We start from the raw sequence: 9,747 nt of genomic DNA, 5'->3' as shown, positions 1-9,747 counted from the left end.
AACGGTCGTTCATTTTCTCAAATATGAGAGCAAAAAGTTGAATTCATGACTACCCAGGAGAGGCGCTGCTGGGATTTGAACCCAGGATCTCCTGTTTACAAGACAGGCACTTTGACCAATTAAGCCACAGCGCCTATCTGACTGACTATTCCTTCGATTTTGAACTTTCGGTCATATTCACAGATATGAAACAATAAAGCTGAAGGCTACTCTGCTTTGTCACAGGCACTGCTGGGAATTGAACCCAGGATCTCCTGTTTACGAGACAGGCACTTTGACCAAGTAAGCCACAGCGCCTCTGTGAAGGTCTTTTTAACAAATTTTAAACGGTCGTTAATTTACTCAAATATGAGAGCAAAAAGTTGAAGACAAGACTACCCAGGAGAGGCGCTGCAGGGATTTGAACCCAGGATCTCCTGTTTACTAGACAGGCACTTTGACCAACTAAGCCACAGCACCTCTGTGAAGGTCTTTTTCACAAATTCTAAACCGTCTTTAATTTTCACCAATATGAAACCAAAAAGTTGAAGTCTACACTGTATTGCAGCAGGCAGTGCGTCACCAAAAAGATTCAGTCTGATCCTTTCTCATTTAGTGCTCTGACTATTTTTGTCTTTGCGGCGCTGCTGGGATTTGAACCCAGGATCTCCTGTTTACGAGACAGGCACTTTGACCAACTAAGCCACAGCGCCTCTGTGAAGGTCTTTTTAACAAATTTCATACGGTCGTTAATTTTCTCAAATATGAGAGCAAAAAGTTGAAGTCAAGACCACTCAGGAGAGGCGCTGCTGGGATTTGAACCCAGGATCTCCTGTTTACTAGACAGGCACTTTGACCAACTAAGCCACAGCACCTCTGTGAAGGTCTTTTTCACAAATTCTAAACCGTCTTTCATTTTCACCAATATGAAACCAAAAAGTTGAAGTCTACACTGTATTGCAGCAGGCAGTGCGTCACCAAAAAGATTCAGTCTGATCCTTTCTCATTTAGTGCTCTGACTATTTTTGTCTTCGAGGCGCTGCTGGGATTTGAACCCAGGATCTCCTGTTTACAAGACAGGCACTTTGACCAACTAAGCCACAGCGCCTCTGTGAAGGTCTTTTTAACAAATTTCATACGGTCGTTAATTTTCTCAAATATGAGAGCAAAAAGTTGAATTCATGACTACCCAGGAGAGGCGCTGCTGGGATTTGAACCCAGGTTCTCCTGTTTACAAGACAGGCACTTTAACCAACTAAGCCACAGCACCTCCGTGAAGGTCTTTTTGAAAAATTCTAAACCGTCTTTAATTTTCACAAATATGAAACCAAAAAGTTGAAGTCTACACTGTATTGCAGCAGGCAGTGCGTCACCAAAAAGATTATGTCTGATCCTTTCTCATTTAGTACTCTGACTATTTTTGTCTTTGAGGCGCTGCTGGGATTTGAACCCAGGATCTCCTGTTTACGAGATAGGCACTTTGACCAACTAAGCCACAGCACCTCTGTGAATGTCTTTTTGAAAAATTCTAAACCATCTTTAATTTTCACAAATATGAAACCAAAAAGTTGAAGTCTACACTGTATTGCAGCAGGCAGTGCGTCACCAAAAAGATTATGTCTGATCCTTTCTCATTTAGTGCTCTGACTATTTTTATCTTTGAGGCGCTGCTGGGATTTGAACCCAGGATCTCCTGTTTACTAGACAGGCACTTTGACCAACTAAGCCACAGCACCTCTGTGAAAATCTTTTTCACAAATTGTAAACGGTCATTCATTTTCTCAAATATGAGAGCAAAAAGTTGAATTCATGACTACCCAGGAGAGGCGCTGCTGGGATTTGAACCCAGGTTCTCCTGTTTACAAGACAGGCACTTTAACCAACTAAGCCACAGCACCTCTGTGAAGGTCTTTTTGAAAAATTCTAAACCGTCTTTAATTTTCACAAATATGAAACCAAAAAGTTGAAGTCTACACTGTATTGCAGCAGGCAGTGCGTCACCAAAAAGATTATGTCTGATCCTTTCTCATTTAGTACTCTGACTATTTTTATCTTTGAGGCGCTGCTGGGATTTGAACCCAGGATCTCCTGTTTACTAGACAGGCACTTTGACCAACTAAGCCACAGCACCTCTGTGAAAATCTTTTTCACAAATTGTAAACGGTCGTTCATTTTCTCAAATATGAGAGCAAAAAGTTGAATTCATGACTACCCAGGAGAGGCGCTGCTGGGATTTGAACCCAGGTTCTCCTGTTTACAAGACAGGCACTTTAACCAACTAAGCCACAGCACCTCCGTGAAGGTCTTTTTGAAAAATTCTAAACCGTCTTTAATTTTCACAAATATGAAACCAAAAAGTTGAAGTCTACACTGTATTGCAGCAGGCAGTGCGTCACCAAAAAGATTATGTCTGATCCTTTCTCATTTAGTACTCTGAATATTTTTGTCTTTGAGGCGCTGCTGGGATTTGAATCCAGGATCTCCTGTTTACGAGACAGGCACTTTGACCAACTAAGCCACAGCACCTCTGTGAATGTCTTTTTGAAAAATTCTAAACCATCTTTAATTTTCACAAATATGAAACCAAAAAGTTGAAGTCTACACTGTATTGCAGCAGGCAGTGCGTCACCAAAAAGATTATGTCTGATCCTTTCTCATTTAGTGCTCTGACTATTTTTTATCTTTGAGGCGCTGCTGGGATTTGAACCCAGGATCTCCTGTTTACTAGACAGGCACTTTGACCAACTAAGCCACAGCACCTCTGTGAAAATCTTTTTCACAAATTGTAAACGGTCGTTCATTTTCTCAAATATGAGAGCAAAAAGTTGAATTCATGACTACCCAGGAGAGGCGCTGCTGGGATTTGAACCCAGGATCTCCTGTTTACAAGACAGGCACTTTGACCAATTAAGCCACAGCGCCTATCTGACTGACTATTCCTTAGATTTTGAACTTTCGGTCATATTCACAGATATGAAACAATAAAGCTGAAGGCTACTCTGCTTTGTCACAGGCATTGCTGGGAATTGAACCCAGGATCTCCTGTTTACGAGACAGGCACTTTGACCAACTAAGCCACAGCGCCTCTGTGAAGGTCTTTTTAACAAATTTCATACGGTCGTTAATTTTCTCAAATATGAGAGCAAAATGTTGAAGTCAAGACTACCCAGGAGAGGTGCTGCTGGGATTTGAACCCAGGATCTCCTGTTTACTAGACAGGCACTTTGACCAACTAAGCCACAGCACCTCTGTGAAAATCTTTTTCACAAATTGTAAACGGTCGTTCATTTTCTCAAATATGAGAGCAAAAAGTTGAATTCATGACTACCCAGGAGAGGCGCTGCTGGGATTTGAACCCAGGATCTCCTGTTTACAAGACAGGCACTTTGACCAATTAAGCCACAGCGCCTATCTGACTGACTATTCCTTCGATTTTGAACTTTCGGTCATATTCACAGATATGAAACAATAAAGCTGAAGGCTACTCTGCTTTGTCACAGGCACTGCTGGGAATTGAACCCAGGATCTCCTGTTTACGAGACAGGCACTTTGACCAAGTAAGCCACAGCGCCTCTGTGAAGGTCTTTTTAACAAATTTTAAACGGTCGTTAATTTACTCAAATATGAGAGCAAAAAGTTGAAGACAAGACTACCCAGGAGAGGCGCTGCAGGGATTTGAACCCAGGATCTCCTGTTTACTAGACAGGCACTTTGACCAACTAAGCCACAGCACCTCTGTGAAGGTCTTTTTCACAAATTCTAAACCGTCTTTAATTTTCACCAATATGAAACCAAAAAGTTGAAGTCTACACTGTATTGCAGCAGGCAGTGCGTCACCAAAAAGATTCAGTCTGATCCTTTCTCATTTAGTGCTCTGACTATTTTTGTCTTTGAGGCGCTGCTGGGATTTGAACCCAGGATCTCCTGTTTACGAGACAGGCACTTTGACCAACTAAGCCACAGCGCCTCTGTGAAGGTCTTTTTAACAAATTTCATACGGTCGTTAATTTTCTCAAATATGAGAGCAAAAAGTTGAAGTCAAGACCACTCAGGAGAGGCGCTGCTGGGATTTGAACCCAGGATCTCCTGTTTACTAGACAGGCACTTTGACCAACTAAGCCACAGCACCTCTGTGAAGGTCTTTTTCACAAATTCTAAACCGTCTTTCATTTTCACCAATATGAAACCAAAAAGTTGAAGTCTACACTGTATTGCAGCAGGCAGTGCGTCACCAAAAAGATTCAGTCTGATCCTTTCTCATTTAGTGCTCTGACTATTTTTGTCTTCGAGGCGCTGCTGGGATTTGAACCCAGGATCTCCTGTTTACAAGACAGGCACTTTGACCAACTAAGCCACAGCGCCTCTGTGAAGGTCTTTTTAACAAATTTCATACGGTCGTTAATTTTCTCAAATATGAGAGCAAAAAGTTGAATTCATGACTACCCAGGAGAGGCGCTGCTGGGATTTGAACCCAGGTTCTCCTGTTTACAAGACAGGCACTTTAACCAACTAAGCCACAGCACCTCCGTGAAGGTCTTTTTGAAAAATTCTAAACCGTCTTTAATTTTCACAAATATGAAACCAAAAAGTTGAAGTCTACACTGTATTGCAGCAGGCAGTGCGTCACCAAAAAGATTATGTCTGATCCTTTCTCATTTAGTACTCTGACTATTTTTGTCTTTGAGGCGCTGCTGGGATTTGAACCCAGGATCTCCTGTTTACGAGATAGGCACTTTGACCAACTAAGCCACAGCACCTCTGTGAATGTCTTTTTGAAAAATTCTAAACCATCTTTAATTTTCACAAATATGAAACCAAAAAGTTGAAGTCTACACTGTATTGCAGCAGGCAGTGCGTCACCAAAAAGATTATGTCTGATCCTTTCTCATTTAGTGCTCTGACTATTTTTATCTTTGAGGCGCTGCTGGGATTTGAACCCAGGATCTCCTGTTTACTAGACAGGCACTTTGACCAACTAAGCCACAGCACCTCTGTGAAAATCTTTTTCACAAATTGTAAACGGTCATTCATTTTCTCAAATATGAGAGCAAAAAGTTGAATTCATGACTACCCAGGAGAGGCGCTGCTGGGATTTGAACCCAGGTTCTCCTGTTTACAAGACAGGCACTTTAACCAACTAAGCCACAGCACCTCTGTGAAGGTCTTTTTGAAAAATTCTAAACCGTCTTTAATTTTCACAAATATGAAACCAAAAAGTTGAAGTCTACACTGTATTGCAGCAGGCAGTGCGTCACCAAAAAGATTATGTCTGATCCTTTCTCATTTAGTACTCTGACTATTTTTATCTTTGAGGCGCTGCTGGGATTTGAACCCAGGATCTCCTGTTTACTAGACAGGCACTTTGACCAACTAAGCCACAGCACCTCTGTGAAAATCTTTTTCACAAATTGTAAACGGTCGTTCATTTTCTCAAATATGAGAGCAAAAAGTTGAATTCATGACTACCCAGGAGAGGCGCTGCTGGGATTTGAACCCAGGTTCTCCTGTTTACAAGACAGGCACTTTAACCAACTAAGCCACAGCACCTCCGTGAAGGTCTTTTTGAAAAATTCTAAACCGTCTTTAATTTTCACAAATATGAAACCAAAAAGTTGAAGTCTACACTGTATTGCAGCAGGCAGTGCGTCACCAAAAAGATTATGTCTGATCCTTTCTCATTTAGTACTCTGAATATTTTTGTCTTTGAGGCGCTGCTGGGATTTGAATCCAGGATCTCCTGTTTACGAGACAGGCACTTTGACCAACTAAGCCACAGCACCTCTGTGAATGTCTTTTTCACAAATTGTAAACCGTCTTTAATTTTCACCAATATGAAACCAAAAAGTTGAAGTCTACACTGTATTGCAGCAGGCAGTGCGTCACCAAAAAGATTCAGTCTGATCCTTTCTCATTTAGTGCTCTGACTATTTTTGTCTTTGAGGCGCTGCTGGGATTTGAACCCAGGATCTCCTGTTTACGAGACAGGCACTTTGACCAACTAAGCCACAGCGCCTCTGTGAAGGTCTTTTTAACAAATTTCATACGGTCGTTAATTTTCTCAAATATGAGAGCAAAAAGTTGAAGACAAGACTACCCAGGAGAGGCGCTGCAGGGATTTGAACCCAGGATCTCCTGTTTACGAGACAGGCACTTTGACCAACTAAGCCACAGCACCTCTGTGAAGGTCTTTTTCACAAATTGTAAACCGTCTTTAATTTTCACCAATATGAAACCAAAAAGTTGAAGTCTACACTGTATTGCAGCAGGCAGTGCGTCACCAAAAAGATTCAGTCTGATCCTTTCTCATTTAGTGCTCTGACTATTTTTGTCTTTGAGGCGCTGCTGGGATTTGAACCCAGGATCTCCTGTTTACGAGACAGGCACTTTGACCAACTAAGCCACAGCGCCTCTGTGAAGGTCTTTTTAACAAATTTCATACGGTCGTTAATTTTCTCAAATATGAGAGCAAAAAGTTGAAGTCAAGACCACTCAGGAGAGGCGCTGCTGGGATTTGAACCCAGGATCTCCTGTTTACGAGACAGGCACTTTGACCAACTAAGCCACAGCACCTCTGTGAAGGTCTTTTTCACAAATTGTAAACCGTCTTTAATTTTCACCAATATGAAACCAAAAAGTTGAAGTCTACACTGTATTGCAGCAGGCAGTGCGTCACCAAATTGATTAAGTCTGATCCTTTCTGATTTAGTGCTCTGACTATTTTTGTCTTTGAGGTGTTGCTGGGATTTGAAGCCAGGATCTCCTGTTTACAAGACAGGCACTTTGACCAATTAAGCCAAAGCGCCTATCTGACTGACTATTCCTTAGATTTTGAACTTTCGGTCATATTCACAGATATGAAACAATAAAGCTGAAGGATACTCTGCTTTGTCACAGGCACTGCTGGGAATTGAACCCAGGATCTCCTGTTTACGAGACAGGCACTTTGACCAACTAAGCCACAGCGCCTCTGTGAAGGTCTTTCTAACAAATTTCATACGGTCGTTAATTTTCTCAAATATGAGAGCAAAACGTTGAAGTCAAGACTACCCAGGAGAGGTGCTGCTGGGATTTGAACCCAGGATCTCCTGTTTACTAGACAGGCACTTTGACCAACTAAGCCACAGCACCTCTGTGAAGGTCTTTTTCACAAATTTTAAACGGTCGTTAATTTACTCAAATATGAGAGCAAAAAGTTGAAGACAAGACTACCCAGGAGAGGCGCTGCAGGGATTTGAACCCAGGATCTCCTGTTTACTAGACAGGCACTTTGACCAACTAAGCCACAGCGCCTCTGTGAAGATCTTTTTAACAAATTTCATACGGTCGTTAATTTTCTCAAATATGAGAGCAAAAAGTTGATGTCAAGACCACTCAGGAGAGGCGCTGCTGGGATTTGAACCCAGGATCTCCTGTTTACTAGACAGGCACTTTGACCAACTAAGCCACAGCACCTCTGTGAAGATCTTTTTTACAAATTTTAAACGGTCGTTAATTTTCTCAAATATGAGAGCAAAAAGTTGAAGACAAGACTACCCAGGAGAGGCGCTGCAGGGATTTGAACCCAGGATCTCCTGTTTACGAGACAGGCACTTTGACCAACTAAGCCACAGCACCTCTGTGAAGGTCTTTTTCACAAATTGTAAACCGTCTTTAATTTTCACCAATATGAAACCAAAAAGTTGAAGTCTACACTGTATTGCAGCAGGCAGTGCGTCACCAAATTGATTCAGTCTGATCCTTTCTCATTTAGTGCTCTGACTATTTTTGTCTTTGAGGCGCTGCTGGGATTTGAACCCAGGATCTCCTGTTTACTAGACAGGCACTTTGACCAACTAAGCCACAGCACCTCTGTGAAGATCTTTTTCACAAATTGTAAATGGTCGTTAATTTTCTCAAATATGAGAGCAAAACGTTGAAGTCAAGACTACCGAGGAGAGTTGCTGCTGGGATTTGAACCCAGGATCTCCTGTTTACTAGACAGGCACTTTGACCAACTAAGCCACAGCACTTCTGTGAAGGTCTTTTTCACAAATTCTAAACCGTCTTTAATTTTCACCAATATGAAACCAAAAAGTTGAAGTCTACACTGTATTGCAGCAGGCAGTGCGTCACCAAAAAGATTCAGTCTGATCCTTTCTCATTTAGTGCTCTGACTATTTTTGTCTTTGAGGCGCTGCTGGGATTTGAACCCAGGATCTCCTGTTTACTAGACAGGCACTTTGACCAACTAAGCCACAGCACCTCTGTGAAGATCTTTTTTACAAATTTTAAACGGTCGTTAATTTTCTCAAATATGAGAGCAAAAAGTTGAAGACAAGACTACCCAGGAGAGGCGCTGCAGGGATTTGAACCCAGGATCTCCTGTTTACGAGACAGGCACTTTGACCAACTAAGCCACAGCACCTCTGTGAAGGTCTTTTTCACAAATTGTAAACCGTCTTTAATTTTCACCAATATGAAACCAAAAAGTTGAAGTCTACACTGTATTGCAGCAGGCAGTGCGTCACCAAATTGATTAAGTCTGATCCTTTCTGATTTAGTGCTCTGACTATTTTTGTCTTTGAGGTGTTGCTGGGATTTGAAGCCAGGATCTCCTGTTTACAAGACAGGCACTTTGACCAATTAAGCCAAAGCGCCTATCTGACTGACTATTCCTTAGATTTTGAACTTTCGGTCATATTCACAGATATGAAACAATAAAGCTGAAGGATACTCTGCTTTGTCACAGGCACTGCTGGGAATTGAACCCAGGATCTCCTGTTTACGAGACAGGCACTTTGACCAACTAAGCCACAGCGCCTCTGTGAAGGTCTTTCTAACAAATTTCATACGGTCGTTAATTTTCTCAAATATGAGAGCAAAACGTTGAAGTCAAGACTACCCAGGAGAGGTGCTGCTGGGATTTGAACCCAGGATCTCCTGTTTACTAGACAGGCACTTTGACCAACTAAGCCACAGCACCTCTGTGAAGGTCTTTTTCACAAATTTTAAACGGTCGTTAATTTACTCAAATATGAGAGCAAAAAGTTGAAGACAAGACTACCCAGGAGAGGCGCTGCAGGGATTTGAACCCAGGATCTCCTGTTTACTAGACAGGCACTTTGACCAACTAAGCCACAGCGCCTCTGTGAAGATCTTTTTAACAAATTTCATACGGTCGTTAATTTTCTCAAATATGAGAGCAAAAAGTTGATGTCAAGACCACTCAGGAGAGGCGCTGCTGGGATTTGAACCCAGGATCTCCTGTTTACTAGACAGGCACTTTGACCAACTAAGCCACAGCACCTCTGTGAAGATCTTTTTTACAAATTTTAAACGGTCGTTAATTTTCTCAAATATGAGAGCAAAAAGTTGAAGACAAGACTACCCAGGAGAGGCGCTGCAGGGATTTGAACCCAGGATCTCCTGTTTACGAGACAGGCACTTTGACCAACTAAGCCACAGCACCTCTGTGAAGGTCTTTTTAACAAATTTCATACGGTCGTTAATTTTCTCAAATATGAGAGCAAAAAGTTGAAGACAAGACTACCCAGGAGAGGCGCTGCAGGGATTTGAACCCAGGATCTCCTGTTTACGAGACAGGCACTTTGACCAACTAAGCCACAGCACCTCTGTGAAGGTCTTTTTCACAAATTGTAAACCGTCTTTAATTTTCACCAATATGAAACCAAAAAGTTGAAGTCTACACTGTATTGCAGCAGGCAGTGCGTCACCAAATTGATTAAGTCTGATCCTTTCTGATTTAGTGCTCTGACTATTTTTGTCTTT

General features: G+C 41.9%; 49 non-coding genes across 49 annotated transcripts; all 49 read right to left on the bottom strand.

Moving 5' to 3' along the window:
• Positions 1-60: 60 nt before the first annotated feature.
• trnat-ugu (transfer RNA threonine (anticodon UGU)) lies at positions 61-134 on the bottom strand. Its single transcript has one exon. It is a non-coding gene; the product is annotated as a tRNA-Thr (tRNA).
• An 89-nt stretch (positions 135-223) lies between these two features.
• On the bottom strand, positions 224-297 carry trnat-cgu (transfer RNA threonine (anticodon CGU)). The gene has a single exon. It is a non-coding gene; the product is annotated as a tRNA-Thr (tRNA).
• Positions 298-385: 88 nt separating this feature from the next.
• trnat-agu (transfer RNA threonine (anticodon AGU)) lies at positions 386-459 on the bottom strand. Its single transcript has one exon. It is a non-coding gene; the product is annotated as a tRNA-Thr (tRNA).
• A 159-nt stretch (positions 460-618) lies between these two features.
• On the bottom strand, positions 619-692 carry trnat-cgu (transfer RNA threonine (anticodon CGU)). The gene has a single exon. It is a non-coding gene; the product is annotated as a tRNA-Thr (tRNA).
• An 88-nt stretch (positions 693-780) lies between these two features.
• On the bottom strand, positions 781-854 carry trnat-agu (transfer RNA threonine (anticodon AGU)). The gene has a single exon. It is a non-coding gene; the product is annotated as a tRNA-Thr (tRNA).
• Positions 855-1,013: 159 nt separating this feature from the next.
• trnat-ugu (transfer RNA threonine (anticodon UGU)) lies at positions 1,014-1,087 on the bottom strand. The gene has a single exon. It is a non-coding gene; the product is annotated as a tRNA-Thr (tRNA).
• Positions 1,088-1,175: 88 nt separating this feature from the next.
• On the bottom strand, positions 1,176-1,249 carry trnat-ugu (transfer RNA threonine (anticodon UGU)). Its single transcript has one exon. It is a non-coding gene; the product is annotated as a tRNA-Thr (tRNA).
• Positions 1,250-1,408: 159 nt separating this feature from the next.
• Positions 1,409-1,482, bottom strand: trnat-cgu (transfer RNA threonine (anticodon CGU)). The gene has a single exon. It is a non-coding gene; the product is annotated as a tRNA-Thr (tRNA).
• Positions 1,483-1,641: 159 nt separating this feature from the next.
• Positions 1,642-1,715, bottom strand: trnat-agu (transfer RNA threonine (anticodon AGU)). Its single transcript has one exon. It is a non-coding gene; the product is annotated as a tRNA-Thr (tRNA).
• An 88-nt stretch (positions 1,716-1,803) lies between these two features.
• On the bottom strand, positions 1,804-1,877 carry trnat-ugu (transfer RNA threonine (anticodon UGU)). The gene has a single exon. It is a non-coding gene; the product is annotated as a tRNA-Thr (tRNA).
• A 159-nt stretch (positions 1,878-2,036) lies between these two features.
• On the bottom strand, positions 2,037-2,110 carry trnat-agu (transfer RNA threonine (anticodon AGU)). Its single transcript has one exon. It is a non-coding gene; the product is annotated as a tRNA-Thr (tRNA).
• An 88-nt stretch (positions 2,111-2,198) lies between these two features.
• Positions 2,199-2,272, bottom strand: trnat-ugu (transfer RNA threonine (anticodon UGU)). Its single transcript has one exon. It is a non-coding gene; the product is annotated as a tRNA-Thr (tRNA).
• Positions 2,273-2,431: 159 nt separating this feature from the next.
• trnat-cgu (transfer RNA threonine (anticodon CGU)) lies at positions 2,432-2,505 on the bottom strand. The gene has a single exon. It is a non-coding gene; the product is annotated as a tRNA-Thr (tRNA).
• Positions 2,506-2,665: 160 nt separating this feature from the next.
• Positions 2,666-2,739, bottom strand: trnat-agu (transfer RNA threonine (anticodon AGU)). Its single transcript has one exon. It is a non-coding gene; the product is annotated as a tRNA-Thr (tRNA).
• Positions 2,740-2,827: 88 nt separating this feature from the next.
• On the bottom strand, positions 2,828-2,901 carry trnat-ugu (transfer RNA threonine (anticodon UGU)). Its single transcript has one exon. It is a non-coding gene; the product is annotated as a tRNA-Thr (tRNA).
• An 89-nt stretch (positions 2,902-2,990) lies between these two features.
• On the bottom strand, positions 2,991-3,064 carry trnat-cgu (transfer RNA threonine (anticodon CGU)). The gene has a single exon. It is a non-coding gene; the product is annotated as a tRNA-Thr (tRNA).
• An 88-nt stretch (positions 3,065-3,152) lies between these two features.
• Positions 3,153-3,226, bottom strand: trnat-agu (transfer RNA threonine (anticodon AGU)). The gene has a single exon. It is a non-coding gene; the product is annotated as a tRNA-Thr (tRNA).
• Positions 3,227-3,314: 88 nt separating this feature from the next.
• On the bottom strand, positions 3,315-3,388 carry trnat-ugu (transfer RNA threonine (anticodon UGU)). Its single transcript has one exon. It is a non-coding gene; the product is annotated as a tRNA-Thr (tRNA).
• An 89-nt stretch (positions 3,389-3,477) lies between these two features.
• trnat-cgu (transfer RNA threonine (anticodon CGU)) lies at positions 3,478-3,551 on the bottom strand. Its single transcript has one exon. It is a non-coding gene; the product is annotated as a tRNA-Thr (tRNA).
• An 88-nt stretch (positions 3,552-3,639) lies between these two features.
• Positions 3,640-3,713, bottom strand: trnat-agu (transfer RNA threonine (anticodon AGU)). Its single transcript has one exon. It is a non-coding gene; the product is annotated as a tRNA-Thr (tRNA).
• A 159-nt stretch (positions 3,714-3,872) lies between these two features.
• On the bottom strand, positions 3,873-3,946 carry trnat-cgu (transfer RNA threonine (anticodon CGU)). The gene has a single exon. It is a non-coding gene; the product is annotated as a tRNA-Thr (tRNA).
• An 88-nt stretch (positions 3,947-4,034) lies between these two features.
• trnat-agu (transfer RNA threonine (anticodon AGU)) lies at positions 4,035-4,108 on the bottom strand. The gene has a single exon. It is a non-coding gene; the product is annotated as a tRNA-Thr (tRNA).
• A 159-nt stretch (positions 4,109-4,267) lies between these two features.
• Positions 4,268-4,341, bottom strand: trnat-ugu (transfer RNA threonine (anticodon UGU)). The gene has a single exon. It is a non-coding gene; the product is annotated as a tRNA-Thr (tRNA).
• Positions 4,342-4,429: 88 nt separating this feature from the next.
• On the bottom strand, positions 4,430-4,503 carry trnat-ugu (transfer RNA threonine (anticodon UGU)). Its single transcript has one exon. It is a non-coding gene; the product is annotated as a tRNA-Thr (tRNA).
• Positions 4,504-4,662: 159 nt separating this feature from the next.
• On the bottom strand, positions 4,663-4,736 carry trnat-cgu (transfer RNA threonine (anticodon CGU)). Its single transcript has one exon. It is a non-coding gene; the product is annotated as a tRNA-Thr (tRNA).
• A 159-nt stretch (positions 4,737-4,895) lies between these two features.
• Positions 4,896-4,969, bottom strand: trnat-agu (transfer RNA threonine (anticodon AGU)). Its single transcript has one exon. It is a non-coding gene; the product is annotated as a tRNA-Thr (tRNA).
• An 88-nt stretch (positions 4,970-5,057) lies between these two features.
• On the bottom strand, positions 5,058-5,131 carry trnat-ugu (transfer RNA threonine (anticodon UGU)). The gene has a single exon. It is a non-coding gene; the product is annotated as a tRNA-Thr (tRNA).
• Positions 5,132-5,290: 159 nt separating this feature from the next.
• Positions 5,291-5,364, bottom strand: trnat-agu (transfer RNA threonine (anticodon AGU)). The gene has a single exon. It is a non-coding gene; the product is annotated as a tRNA-Thr (tRNA).
• Positions 5,365-5,452: 88 nt separating this feature from the next.
• trnat-ugu (transfer RNA threonine (anticodon UGU)) lies at positions 5,453-5,526 on the bottom strand. Its single transcript has one exon. It is a non-coding gene; the product is annotated as a tRNA-Thr (tRNA).
• A 159-nt stretch (positions 5,527-5,685) lies between these two features.
• Positions 5,686-5,759, bottom strand: trnat-cgu (transfer RNA threonine (anticodon CGU)). The gene has a single exon. It is a non-coding gene; the product is annotated as a tRNA-Thr (tRNA).
• A 159-nt stretch (positions 5,760-5,918) lies between these two features.
• Positions 5,919-5,992, bottom strand: trnat-cgu (transfer RNA threonine (anticodon CGU)). The gene has a single exon. It is a non-coding gene; the product is annotated as a tRNA-Thr (tRNA).
• An 88-nt stretch (positions 5,993-6,080) lies between these two features.
• On the bottom strand, positions 6,081-6,154 carry trnat-cgu (transfer RNA threonine (anticodon CGU)). The gene has a single exon. It is a non-coding gene; the product is annotated as a tRNA-Thr (tRNA).
• A 159-nt stretch (positions 6,155-6,313) lies between these two features.
• Positions 6,314-6,387, bottom strand: trnat-cgu (transfer RNA threonine (anticodon CGU)). Its single transcript has one exon. It is a non-coding gene; the product is annotated as a tRNA-Thr (tRNA).
• An 88-nt stretch (positions 6,388-6,475) lies between these two features.
• On the bottom strand, positions 6,476-6,549 carry trnat-cgu (transfer RNA threonine (anticodon CGU)). Its single transcript has one exon. It is a non-coding gene; the product is annotated as a tRNA-Thr (tRNA).
• Positions 6,550-6,871: 322 nt separating this feature from the next.
• trnat-cgu (transfer RNA threonine (anticodon CGU)) lies at positions 6,872-6,945 on the bottom strand. Its single transcript has one exon. It is a non-coding gene; the product is annotated as a tRNA-Thr (tRNA).
• An 88-nt stretch (positions 6,946-7,033) lies between these two features.
• Positions 7,034-7,107, bottom strand: trnat-agu (transfer RNA threonine (anticodon AGU)). The gene has a single exon. It is a non-coding gene; the product is annotated as a tRNA-Thr (tRNA).
• Positions 7,108-7,195: 88 nt separating this feature from the next.
• On the bottom strand, positions 7,196-7,269 carry trnat-agu (transfer RNA threonine (anticodon AGU)). Its single transcript has one exon. It is a non-coding gene; the product is annotated as a tRNA-Thr (tRNA).
• Positions 7,270-7,357: 88 nt separating this feature from the next.
• On the bottom strand, positions 7,358-7,431 carry trnat-agu (transfer RNA threonine (anticodon AGU)). Its single transcript has one exon. It is a non-coding gene; the product is annotated as a tRNA-Thr (tRNA).
• An 88-nt stretch (positions 7,432-7,519) lies between these two features.
• trnat-cgu (transfer RNA threonine (anticodon CGU)) lies at positions 7,520-7,593 on the bottom strand. Its single transcript has one exon. It is a non-coding gene; the product is annotated as a tRNA-Thr (tRNA).
• Positions 7,594-7,752: 159 nt separating this feature from the next.
• trnat-agu (transfer RNA threonine (anticodon AGU)) lies at positions 7,753-7,826 on the bottom strand. The gene has a single exon. It is a non-coding gene; the product is annotated as a tRNA-Thr (tRNA).
• An 88-nt stretch (positions 7,827-7,914) lies between these two features.
• trnat-agu (transfer RNA threonine (anticodon AGU)) lies at positions 7,915-7,987 on the bottom strand. Its single transcript has one exon. It is a non-coding gene; the product is annotated as a tRNA-Thr (tRNA).
• Positions 7,988-8,147: 160 nt separating this feature from the next.
• Positions 8,148-8,221, bottom strand: trnat-agu (transfer RNA threonine (anticodon AGU)). The gene has a single exon. It is a non-coding gene; the product is annotated as a tRNA-Thr (tRNA).
• An 88-nt stretch (positions 8,222-8,309) lies between these two features.
• trnat-cgu (transfer RNA threonine (anticodon CGU)) lies at positions 8,310-8,383 on the bottom strand. The gene has a single exon. It is a non-coding gene; the product is annotated as a tRNA-Thr (tRNA).
• Positions 8,384-8,705: 322 nt separating this feature from the next.
• trnat-cgu (transfer RNA threonine (anticodon CGU)) lies at positions 8,706-8,779 on the bottom strand. Its single transcript has one exon. It is a non-coding gene; the product is annotated as a tRNA-Thr (tRNA).
• An 88-nt stretch (positions 8,780-8,867) lies between these two features.
• trnat-agu (transfer RNA threonine (anticodon AGU)) lies at positions 8,868-8,941 on the bottom strand. The gene has a single exon. It is a non-coding gene; the product is annotated as a tRNA-Thr (tRNA).
• Positions 8,942-9,029: 88 nt separating this feature from the next.
• On the bottom strand, positions 9,030-9,103 carry trnat-agu (transfer RNA threonine (anticodon AGU)). Its single transcript has one exon. It is a non-coding gene; the product is annotated as a tRNA-Thr (tRNA).
• Positions 9,104-9,191: 88 nt separating this feature from the next.
• On the bottom strand, positions 9,192-9,265 carry trnat-agu (transfer RNA threonine (anticodon AGU)). The gene has a single exon. It is a non-coding gene; the product is annotated as a tRNA-Thr (tRNA).
• Positions 9,266-9,353: 88 nt separating this feature from the next.
• trnat-cgu (transfer RNA threonine (anticodon CGU)) lies at positions 9,354-9,427 on the bottom strand. Its single transcript has one exon. It is a non-coding gene; the product is annotated as a tRNA-Thr (tRNA).
• Positions 9,428-9,515: 88 nt separating this feature from the next.
• On the bottom strand, positions 9,516-9,589 carry trnat-cgu (transfer RNA threonine (anticodon CGU)). Its single transcript has one exon. It is a non-coding gene; the product is annotated as a tRNA-Thr (tRNA).
• Positions 9,590-9,747: the final 158 nt, after the last annotated feature.

Source organism: Anarhichas minor, unplaced genomic scaffold, assembly GCF_050575085.1.
Source record: "Anarhichas minor isolate MPS153535 unplaced genomic scaffold, ASM5057508v1 ptg000069l, whole genome shotgun sequence".
In the NCBI taxonomy this organism is placed as follows: Eukaryota; Metazoa; Chordata; class Actinopteri; order Perciformes; family Anarhichadidae; genus Anarhichas; species Anarhichas minor.
The sequence above is the reverse complement of the archived record's forward strand: the minus strand, read 5'-3'. Positions and strand labels throughout refer to the sequence as shown.